Raw genomic sequence first — 12,217 nt, 5'->3', positions numbered from 1 at the left:
ATTAAAATTAAAAACAAATGCTAGCTTTTGGAACACATCTGAAAATATTGCAGGTGCTGATCAGTAGACAAAGGACATAGATGGGATGTTGGTGAAACTTTGTCAAGAGCAGAAGCAGAGAAAGGATGTTCAAATTCTGTATTTTTTGCTCTGTATCAGAAGGGATGGAGAATGAGAAAAGATTTTCTGAGAGAACATTTAGTGTTCCAAAGAGAAAGAGAAACGTTGATCAGAAAAATATCAGGAGTAGCAAAATATTGTATTATTAAATGCAGCCCTCCATATATTGAACTCCCCTCTGGGCTTGCAATCTATTTAATTCTGTTTCCCTTTTACTTATTTTACATTCAAATGATGTACTTCCATACAACAAAACCACTTGCTAATGAGGTACATAAACGTCATGTGTAATTTCATCCATGTATTACTTCTAAGTCAATTACATCTATGCAAACCACATTGCTGAGGATCCAGAGTTTAAGGAAACAGCAAAAAAAAAACACTAAACCAAAAGCTGGAGGGTGTTAGTTAAGTGAATAAAGGATTAAGGCCTGTTTTGGAGACCACAGTTCATGTGTTAGTGTGTGCACACGTGTGTGTGCATGTTGAATGTTGCGCAGGCAGAGGAACACTACAATCTCTCCTGACAAAGATAGCTTTTCAGTTACTTTACAAGAATGTTCTCTTCATTCTTCCCAGCAATTCACAACCTGCTTCAATTTAATGGTAAAATCCTGATAAATGCCATTAGAATCCTAATTGAATAATTATACACAAGGCTGTATCTAGTGAGCACCTTATGCACTCCAACACAAATTCTCAGATTTTTTTTTATCATCAATTCATGGATCTAAATGTTCACATTTTTCTTCAGAGTTCCACTGTCATACAGCACAGAAGTGGGCCCTTCAGCCCATCAGGTCCAAGCAAAACTTTATACACATCCACAGTAATCCCATTCATTTGACTCTATCCCTTTATGCATTACCTTTTTAGGTGCCTGTCTAAATATCTATTAAAGTGATTGTTTCTGACTCCATCACCTTTTTTTTTTGAGTTTCAAATGTCAACTATACGGTGTGTGTAAAAATTTTTTAAAATCCCCCCACATGTTCCCTTTACAGCTTCTTCTCCTTATCTTACACCTTTGCCCTCTTGTTTTTGATATCCTTGGCATGGAAAATATATTTTGACTTTTACTCTATCAGAGAAAACAAATCCACCTCTCCAAATTCTTCCATAATGGAAGTCCTCCAATCCAGGCTATGTTGTGTCCTGACTTTTAGATTATGCATCCTTTGCTATAAAGGAGAATGTTTAAGTTTATTATCATCTGACTGTACACTTACAACCAAATGAGAGGGAGCTTCTCTGGACCACAGTGAACATGCACATAATTCATTTCACACACAACACATAATAATCACATACATATATAAATATACAACAATATGTATAACTAATTCTGGAATAATTTACTTAGTTCCACTACTAAGGTCACAGGATATTGCTCATCAATCTTACAGTCTGCAGAATGATGCTTTTCCCAGTTTAGGAATCCTGATTTTGACCATGCAATATGTACATGCAAAAAAAAAACACGTTTAAAAAAAAAAATAAGGCAAGGCTCAGTGCATGAATGGAAAGATTATCTAGACTTGAAAACTGCATTAAACAGGCTATGGCTTGAATTTTGTCTTTTGCAGGAACTGCATGATTGGATTGGAGAGGGTGCAAAGAAGAAAAGGAGATTAACAAATATGTTGATTAAAAAATGAACACACTAACTACAAGGAAAAATTGAATAGGCTGGATTGATTTCTGTGGAACAGAGAGAGCAGATGAAATCTGCAGGGGGTGATGTAAACTTTCTTAATGGACGGAAGGGAGCTGGGGGTAAGCATTGATTTAAAGTAAATGGTGGAAGAATGACAGCAGAGATGAGGAACATGTTGTTCCTAGAGGGTGCTATTGGTTGAAAATATGTAGAGGCTGAAATCCTTCCTACATTTAAGAAGCATTTGGATGTGCTCGAAGAACCACGACCTGCAAGGCTATGGATTAAATAGGATTAGTCTGTGGTGCTCTTTTTCAACCAGCACAAATGTGGTTTAGCCTGATGGCTCCCGCCAAGTTATTTTATTTTTACAAAAGAAGCAAGAGATTTTCCAACAGCCAACATTTGCATGATCCAGTAATTCCAATCATCACAATTTATTCTTCACTTGAACTTTCTTGGTGCAAAAGGCAAACATAATATCTGTTGGCAACCACTGCAGCTTGTGAAACAGCACTAATGACAGCCTTTTGGGATTTTGTTTTCAATCGATTTATAGACGGCAACAGCAGCTTGTGTTTCTGGTATGAATGAATAATGCTGCTCAATTCACAATCATTTGAAATCTGACACAGAGTTATCCCGGGACTTATAAAAATGATTCAAACAAAATCGAAGCTGTGAAACTAAAATAATGCAGGAACTGAAACTCTGAAGTAGCCACACAAATTGTTAGAAATATTCATGCCACTGAGTATCTGCAAAAGGAAAAACAGTGATTGAAAAAAGTTTGTATTCTCTTTCTCCCCATGGAGAAAAATAAAAATAATATTTGAGTGCATGCTGTTATTTGTTATTTATCCTCCAGACGATTTTTCACTTTTTGCACCACTTAATAGTAAAAATACTGAAGTATTTTAAATTAAAGCACAGACACCAGTGTCCAAAAAGAGTGCAATAACCTGCCTTAACAACTACACATCAACAGTGATGGTGTTTTGAAAGGTTGGTGATGAAACAGATCAGCTCCTGTCTCTGCGGTGACATGGATACATTCCTGTTCGCCTATTACGGCAGCAGGTCTAAGGCAGACACCATTTCACTGGCCCTACACAAAGCCCTGGAACATCAGGAGGATCTTTGTTGACTACAGTCCGGTATTTAACAGCATGATCCCCTCAAAACTGATCAACAAACTCGAAGAATTGGGAGTTAACACCCCACTGAGTAATTGAATCATGGATTTTCTCGCCTCCAGACCACAATCAGTGAAGATTGGTTAGAACTTCTCCATCAGTACCAGAGCACCACAAGGCTGTGATCTTAGCCCCCTGCTCTACATATTTTACACCTACGACTGTGTAGCTCAGTATAACAATAAAACCATCTACAAATTTGCTGACAATACCACAGTAGTGGGTTGCATGAAGGATGGGGATGAGTCTGCATACAGGATGGAGATTGAAAACTTGGCTGAATGGTGCACCAATAACAACTCAATGTCACCAAAATAAGGACCTGATTGTTGACTTCAGAAAAGGAAAGCAAATGGTATACTAAAGGGACATTGATCATTGGGGGAAATCAGAGGTGTAGAGGATGAGCAAATTTAAATTCTTGGGAGTCACTATCTCGGAGAACCTTTCCTGGACCCAACACACCAATGGCATTGTGAAGAAAGCACGACAGTGCTTCTAATTACTCAGTTTACGTAGGTTTGATTTGACATCAGAAACCTTGGTAAATTTCTACAGATATGTGGTGGAAAGCACGTCGACTGGCTGTCTGGTCTGGTTTGGGGACGCCAATACCCCTGAGCGTTAAGCCCTGCAAAAGGTAGTGGACACAGCCCAGGACATCAAAGGCAAAATCCTTTGCACTATTGAGTTCCCTGTAGATGCACTATTGAGTACATCTACAGGGAACTCAATCAAAGACCCTCACCATCCTTTTATATTTATTATCTTTTGATTTTCTCATGGTAATTTGCACATATTGTTTGGTCGTGTATTTCACATAGCTGTCGTGAGTAAGAATTTCAATGTATCTGTACATTGTTCTTCTGCAATAAAGGGAATAAACGCTCATCTCATTTATTGAGCTTGCTTAGGCTCATGCTGAAGTTGCCTTGTCAGAAACCAAAGGACAGATACTATATTTCAAATACATAGGAAGAAACCAGAAATGCATTGTGGAATGAGCAACTGAGCTACCAGTGCTAAAAACAAGCCCATCAAGCATTCAGCAAGATCATGCTCAGCAGCTCACAGAAAAAGATGATCGAAACCAGAGTGCAATTAAATTGGGACCAACAGGACCCAAAAGTGTTAGGTTAAAGATGTACAATATTTGCATGAAAAAAAACTTTGGACTTGAGTATCTTAAAGTAGTATTTTGGAAAAAAAACATTCAAGTATTATGCTGCTCAAGCCATCAAATACGAAAGACCAAAAAGCTTTACTTACGGCCGAGTAGGTATATGTAAATCTGGTCATAAACCTTTCAAAGTGCTAAAGATTAAAACAGAGAATAAAGGATAGATCAAGTAGGTCTAATAAATAATTCCTTCAGAGAACTATACATTCATCATAGCAGCAATTACCATTTCCAAAGGTGTCAAATGCAGTCTTGCAAATCTAACATCTTGAGCAATTATTTGGTGCTTATATTACCCAGATACCATCAAAAGCATACTTCTATTAATTGATATATTTTGAAATTCTGGGGCAAAACAGCACAAAACATTTCCTAAACTGTGTTCAACTGGAGTTCAGAAAACCAACAGTACAGCAGCCTTTAAACAAGACCAGCTTTGATGGTTAATTATTTTTAAATCCGAAGTAATTACACATGTTAAAAATATCACATATAGATTCTTAGGAGTATGAAGTTAAAACATGAAAACTGGTTTTAAAAAATTGCAAGTTTTGTTTTCATTAAATGGGGAGAAGTTGGGGGGGGTGGGTGGGGAAAATCAAATAAGTTTTCCCATTGATGCAAGTGAACAGCGAATTGCCAAGGTGGCATATTGACAAATATAACTGCGTATCTGCAGCTTTTCAACTCGGCCTATGTTCAAGATGGTTAGGTGCTAATATAGTGTTCATCCTGTAGACTTTTTCTTTTAAATTCCAAAAGCCATGAGAGACTACAGTTGCAAGTATTTCCTGCTTTTTCATGCAGTAATTATTTGTTTATGAACTGAATTTATATCTATAAATTCAATATTTTCTTTTACCTTTATCAAGAATATCAAACCTTTGCTCCCAAGTAGCAATTTAATGAAGAGAGCTGAATAATTTAAGCACCTCACATTTCACCTGGGTAGTCGACAACCCACTGAGATGAATATTGGATTTTTATTTTTTGATTTTGTTTTACCCCCAAAGATAGGTAAACTCACATATCCTGTGCTCCTTTTTGTCAACTTCTCTTTCCACCTATCTCTTCCGTGAACCCGTTGAATTTCCAGTTATCATCTTTGAGTCTCCGACTCTACCTCCACACTCTCCTTCCCCAACCTAGTTCTATTTTCCCCCTTTTTTCTATTTAACCTCGTGTGTCTCTAATAGACTTCTTCAGGTGCATTCTCCACTAAGAATGCACCTGCAGAAGCGGATTCAGACCTGTGGAATGGTCGTTCAGGTGGCAGCGCTGAAAGTGCAGCGCTGGCCATCTGAAAGGGACAGCTTCACGGGAAGCTCCTCAGATCCCGCGCCGGCTGCCCCACAGTGTGGGGAAAGATACAGGGATGTAGCAAGAACACGGGGCAGTGGGATCAGTATGGGGACGTCCTGCGACGGCCGCCCCAGCTCTGACAGCCCGCGCCGGCTGCCCCACAGTGAGAGGACTGATACAGGGCTGTGGGGAGAGAGCAGGGAAGTGGGATCAGTATGGGGACAGCCCGTGCCGGCTGCCCCAGCGCTGACAGCCCACACTGGCTGCCCCAGCCTTGACGTCCCACGCCGGGGGGCAGGGGCAGCGGGGTGGGGGGCTGTCAGGCGCTTGCCAGCTGATTGTCACCCCCTTTCAGGTGGCTGAATTCAGGTGCCAGGTGGGACCTCAGTGCTTCAGTGATTATCCCTCCTGGAGGAGGGTTACAAAGTTTGCCTACTGCGCTTTCAAGTGGCCTCCCAACAGCCTCATATGGACATAAAATGCGGCTTTACATTGGGGGATTTTGGCCACCTGAAAGTGCCTATATATCATTCACCATCTCCCAACACCATCCCCACATGCACTCCATCTGCTTATCATGTCCCACTTCACCTGGTTCCAACCAATATCTATGAGCCTCTGCCCCACCTCTTATTTATTCCGGCTATCTCCCCTCTACCCTGATACAGGGTCTTGGCCAAAAGCATTGACTATCCATTTGTCTCCTCAGAAGCTGCCTCACCTGCAGAATTCCTCCAGCAGTTTGTTCTTTGCTGTATAGTTCTTTGCAATCACTGGTGCTGCCTGTGAGCTTTTAAGAAAGTTGCTCAATAAAACCTAAAGTCTTAGGGTCGATGACAACAATTTTCTACTATCCAAAGTTTAATTATATAACTATATAATGCGACTTTAAAACAAATATTTTTTCCCCTTTATAAGTTCAACTTAAATTCAAATATCTAAATAAAGAATTTCCACTTATTTGTCTCCAAGTGAAATTTGGCGCATTCCCAGTTTAGATCAGATTTAATTGTATGTTTTGCAGTCGATGTGGTGAGGCTTTAATTCCAATATAACATGATGTAAAATACACAAGAAAACCTAAGTGCCTCTGTCTCAGGTCATTGCGTGATTCCTTTTGGGAAGCAATAATGTTGCTAAAATATCACACAGTCAATAATAGAATCAACTATCCTATTGTTTCAGATTGTTTTCTAACCAATGGTTGATAACTGTCCTTGAACTGGTTGTCCTTGAATTTGATGCCTAGATGTATTGATTTCAATACTGAATTATCCATACTGGGATTCCTAAGGCATCTCTCCCACTATTTTTTTTAAATGTTTGTATTTTGTGCTGGGCATTGTTAAATCCTACAATGGTTTATCAAACAGAGATGCTTTAAATACAAACTTCAATAGCACATTGCGTATACAGCTTTATTTCAATTATTGCCAAAGTTCATTTTCAACTTGTGGAGAAAATGATGGCAAAATGTAGTTGATTTAATAATTTGTTCTTTATCCAAAGAAACTAAAATCATTTAAACATCAAAAATAAAATCAAGGATTTTATAAAATTAACTGATCTCATTGCATCCAGACCGCCTATGCCAGATAAATGTGTGAAATTTCTTTGCAAGGGAAGCATTCTTGATCCCTAGCTAATTTTGAAGTTATGGAATTTGAAACTCAAATCAGGAAATAATTGGATAAAATATCTGCAAGGCACCTGGCCATTACTGCAATCCCTAGTCTACATCTTAAACCAAACATACATTTTTGCTTCTTCGACTGAAATGTTGGGGTAAATTAGGGGCTAAATTACTGGAATGGCAATCCAGAGATTTGAACTAATGAACATTTAAAATGCAATCAATAAATCTGGAACAAAGCCTCTCATCTGTAGTGGTTTCCAAGATATTTATGCAAGAAAAGTTCACTAATGGTCTTTTGGGAAGAAACCTGACTTCGTCTAGCTTAGAGATCTACATCCGTGTATTTCATTCTTCCCAAAATGTCCAAGTAGCCTTCAAGTTCATGGAAAATTAGAAGATGGACAATAACTTCCCATGCCCTGAAAGAACTTAATTTGGATGAACTCTGAAATGCCTTTTGCTTTCCAAGTTCCTTTGAGTCATCTCCATAACAAAGGAGTTTTCATATTGTTTTACTGCCCAAGCTCAGTTTACTATTCTTAATGCATCTCTCAGCTTTCATCTGAAATGTGAAGATACATAAACAACAATTTGGTTTTATACAAGCCAAGCCAAAAAATTCCAACATAATTATTGTATGATAATTTGAAACTTTGTCAGTGTTTATTGTATTAATTTGTTGACCACAATCCTTCAAGTAGCTATTTTGAAACATTTCCCCACAGCTCATTTTCAAAGTACAGTGAGTAATAGAGAACCATTTTGTCTCAGCACGTTATGTGTATGGAATTCATAGCACATTAAAGCACAGTGGGTAAACAACTTAATTATACCTAGAGCACTAAGAAAATATTTCCTCTTAATGTTTGCCTTAGAACTGTATTTCCCATGGATATTATTTTCTGCTGAAGTAGAAACAATGTATATGGTGTTATATAATCAAGATAATATGAACTATTTTTTTAAACTTCTCACTGTAGTAAGTATAGTGCACCATATATATATATATATATATGTGTGTGTGTGTATGAACAGTTTTTCCTGAGATGGTGGAAGGCATCAGTAAGTAAAGTCTCCTTTATTCTTTGAATCTTGCATCTCCAAGTTATTTAAGAAGTCTCCCAAGTAACACAGAGACATAACATGGTTGCAGCAGTATATGAGAACAGGAAATAAAGCCATACAATTGATTGTAAGTCACTGAAATACGAAGGGGAAGAAGAGAAAAAAATATTACTGAAAAAAAAAAATGGCTGGAGCAACAGCAGTTCACCAAGTGATGGACTGGAAGGTTCAAGGCATTGTTGATTCATTTAAAAAGTTTCTGAAGAAGTGCAATTTAGCATTAAAAAGCTATTTTAAGAATACAACAGCAGAGGAGAAGATCAGTCATATACTTCTCTGGACAGGGGAGCGAGGCTTTGACTTATTTAATTGCTGGAAGCTTACAGAGATGGAGAATAATGAGCCCGAGCAGATATTTGCAAAATTTGCTTCTCTCCTTGAACCCAGGTCTAATCATAGAATTAAATGCCATGAATTTCAAGGCTTAATGTAAGAGACTGATGAGACTGTCGATAACTTCCTCACTAGACTAAAAATTGTGGCTGCCAAATGCAGATTTAAAGATATAAAGGAAAGATTAGTTGATCAACTAATATGGGGAGCGTCCATCCCGAAGTGCAAAAGTCTCTTATAGGGAGGATAGGTTGAAGCTATAGACACAGCCAGAGCCTTTGAGGCCACGAGGACATTTGATATTCTTGATAATCCTACCTATGCAGACCCACCCCCAGCAAAGAGAAAGAAGGGTTGATGCTAAAAAAACAATCAGAAAAGTGCAAACCCCCAAGACCTGCAGGAAGCACGGCAGACAACACCCCTTCAATGACCGAAACAAATGCCCTGCTAATGGTTCTGAATGTAGAGCCTGTGGTAAAGCAAACCACTGGGCGAAGATGTGCAAGTCTGGTATGAAGAAAACAGTAATACCACTGAAGAAAGAAGAAGATCCACCACATTAAAGGAAACAACAATGAGGACTCGGACACCCAGATACTGGACATAGAATCCAAACACTTTCACGAGATGTCGGGTGAGATGAAAGAAGGAACCGAGTTGTACACAAGCATCCAAATATGGAGGACAATCCAGAACAAGCCTACAATATTTAACTTAAAGGTGAAGCTGGATACTGGATCACAAAGCAACGTCCTTTCACTCAGACTCTACTTCCAGATGTTCCCAGGAAAACATAATAAGTGTATCCAAAAGACAGTGCATGGAAAACAGCAAATGTCACATTAACAGCCTATGGTGGACCCATGATCGAGCAGCTAGGGAAAGCTAAGATCAATGGTTGCCATAAGGGAAAGAACATCCTCTGTACATTCCACATGTTAGATGCAGATGGACCATCAATTCTAGGTCTAAATTGCTGCCGGAAGTTGCAATTATGAGATCCACATGAAGCAAATATGCCAAAAGTACAGAAACAAAACAAAAAGAAGTACCTATCAGGCCATGGCACACAGTGGGAGCAGACTTGTTCACCAAGAATCAAAAGTGGTATTTAATAGTTTGCCCTATTACTACTCAGTTTCCATTCGTCAAACTCAGAAATGAAAGCGCTCCTTGCTGAACAAGGAATACCCGAGCAAGTAATATGTGACAATGGGACACAGTTCAGTTCACGTCACAAGAATTCAGAAAGCTGGCTGCAGAGTATGGGTTTGTAATCATATCATCCCCCTACTACCCCAAAGGTCATGGGTTCATCGAAAGACAAGTGCAAACTGTGAAACACACACTAGTTGAGTACCGCAAAACAAAAAAGACCCATACCTAGCTCTTCTAACATTACGAGAAACACCTTTAAGGGCTGACATTAAGTCCTCGGCAGAAATGTCAGGAGATGTAAAACAACTCTGCCAAGCAAAATACACCATCCAGAAGGAAACCAGAAGATGACTGGCTGACATGCAAGAAGGACTCCAGTATTATAACAAATATGCACCAACATTATCAGATCTCTTCATAGGAAGTAGGAACAGGAGTAGGCCAAAGATGGTCCATCGAGCCTGCTCCGCCATTCAATACGATCATGGCTGATCTAATTTATGACCTAACTCCACCTACCTGCCTTCTCCCCATATCCCCTAATTCCTCTATCATGTAAAAATTTATCTAACCGAATTTTAAATATGTTTAATGAGGCAGCCTCAACCACTTCCCTGGTTAGAGAATTCCAAACATTCACTACTCTCTGGGAAAAACTATTTTTCCTCATCTCTGTCCTAAATCTACTCCTCCGAATCTTGAGACTGTGTCCTCTCGTTTTAGTTTCCCCGGCCAGCTCAAAAAACCTTCCTACATCTATCCTATCCATACCCTTCATAATCCTATATGTTTCTATAAGATCTCCTCTCACTCTTCTGAACTCGAGCAAATACAATCCTAGATGATTTAATCTTTCATCATAAGTCAACCCCTTCATCCCAGGGATCAACCTAGTAAACCTCCTCTGGACCGTCTCCAAAGCCAGCATATCCTTCCTCAAATATGGAGACCAGAACTGGACACAGTACTCCAGGTGCGGTCTCACCAGTACCTTATACAGTTGCAACATTACCTCCCTACTCCTGAATTCAATTCCTCTAGCGATGAAGGCCAACATTCCATTTGCCTTCTTAATAACCTGCTGTACCTGCAACCTAACTTTTTGCGATTCATGCACAAGCACTCCCATGTCCCTCTGCACAACAGCATGCTGTAGTTTTTCACCCTTTAAATAATATTCAGCTCTTTTATTTTTCTTGCCAAAGTGGATAACCTCACACTTACTAACATTGTACTCCATCTGCCAGACCTTTGCCCACTTCTGCCAGATCTTTGTCCACTAGGTCAGCATGAGCATATTCAAGAGCCGATGTTGAAAACAGAGCCCAGCAGAGGTCATCAGAGAAGACACCAAGATCATACATTGTCACGACAGACTCTGGCAATCAGCTGAGGAGGAACAGAATTCACATCCGGCCAACACAAGATGTGATGAAGCAGAAAGCTTTAATACCAGCAAAGCCTACAACACCAATATCAAGTGAAGAGACCACAACCAGTAATACCAAAACATCAGCACACAGAAGGTGTCAGGTGAAGCACAACAAGCTACATCACCTACACGTGGACCAGAGCAGAGTCCAACTGTCACAGCCAAATCCACTAGATGGCGAAGCAACATATTGCCACCAGTGTGATATCAACAAGAACTATTTAAAAATAGTTGTGTAAATAAACTAGCGTACAAGTTTAGTTCTTTCACTTTCTTTCCAATGCAACTTAAGTAACACTAATTGTTTTTTTTCTCTTGAGAAAGAGGGATGTTATATAGTTAGGATAATGTGAACTATTTTGTAACCACATAAGAATACACCCTTCTCTCTGTAGTAACTTTGGGCCATATGCATATGAGTTGTGTGTGAACAGTTTTTCCTGAGATGGTGGAAGGCATCAGTAAGTAAAGTCTCTTTGTTATTTGAATCTTGCATTTCTAAGTTATTTAAGAAGACTCCCAAGTAACACAGAAATATAACATTCTGTTCAGAATTAGAGTGATACACATGGAAAGCCATGATTTATAAATAACATTTATTCTTTAAAGTACTAATTTGAGCAAGCAGGATATGGTGATAACCTTTTAACCCAATCTATTATTTTTTAAACCCATTATTAATTTATCTGATTAGTACAAGTAGGCATTCAAGACAATGTAGTCAATGGGCCAAATCATTTCCCCCTAATGTTTCCCCTGAACCTTGCCCCTTTTAGATTAAAGGTATGACCTCTCATATTTATCTCACGTAATCTAAATAGTAAAAGTCTACTCACATCCATGCCTTTGCCTCTCATAATCATGTAAACCGCAATCAAATCTTCCCTCATTCTTCTTCACTCTAAGGAATAAAGTCCTAACCTGTTTAATCTTTCCCTATAACTCAACTCCTTGTAACCCGGCAACATCCTTGTAAATCTTCTCTGCATTCTTTCAATCCTGTAGTCAGGTGTCCAGCACTGCATACAATATTCCAAATTTGGCCTCACCAATGTCTTAAACAACTTCAACATAA

The 12,217-nt window shown here is 39.0% G+C and overlaps 1 protein-coding gene across 5 annotated transcripts in view; it reads right to left on the bottom strand.

Annotated features, from left to right (window-relative positions):
• The window catches only part of vsnl1a (visinin-like 1a), a 124,605-nt gene that overhangs the window by 79,951 nt on the left and 32,437 nt on the right, over window positions 1–12,217 (bottom strand). The window contains exon 2 of one of the 5 annotated variants that reach the window (XM_069886364.1): window positions 4,243–4,287. The exons of the other annotated variants lie outside the window; for them this stretch is intronic. The gene's annotated coding sequence lies outside the window, so the exon portion shown is untranslated. The remainder of the gene's footprint in view (window positions 1–4,242; window positions 4,288–12,217) is intronic. 5 annotated transcript variants of the gene reach the window in all.

This window comes from Narcine bancroftii, chromosome 6 (genome assembly GCF_036971445.1).
Source record: "Narcine bancroftii isolate sNarBan1 chromosome 6, sNarBan1.hap1, whole genome shotgun sequence".
Classification (NCBI taxonomy): Eukaryota; Metazoa; Chordata; class Chondrichthyes; order Torpediniformes; family Narcinidae; genus Narcine; species Narcine bancroftii.
Note: the sequence above shows the minus strand (reverse complement) of the source record. Positions and strands in the feature narration are given on the sequence as shown.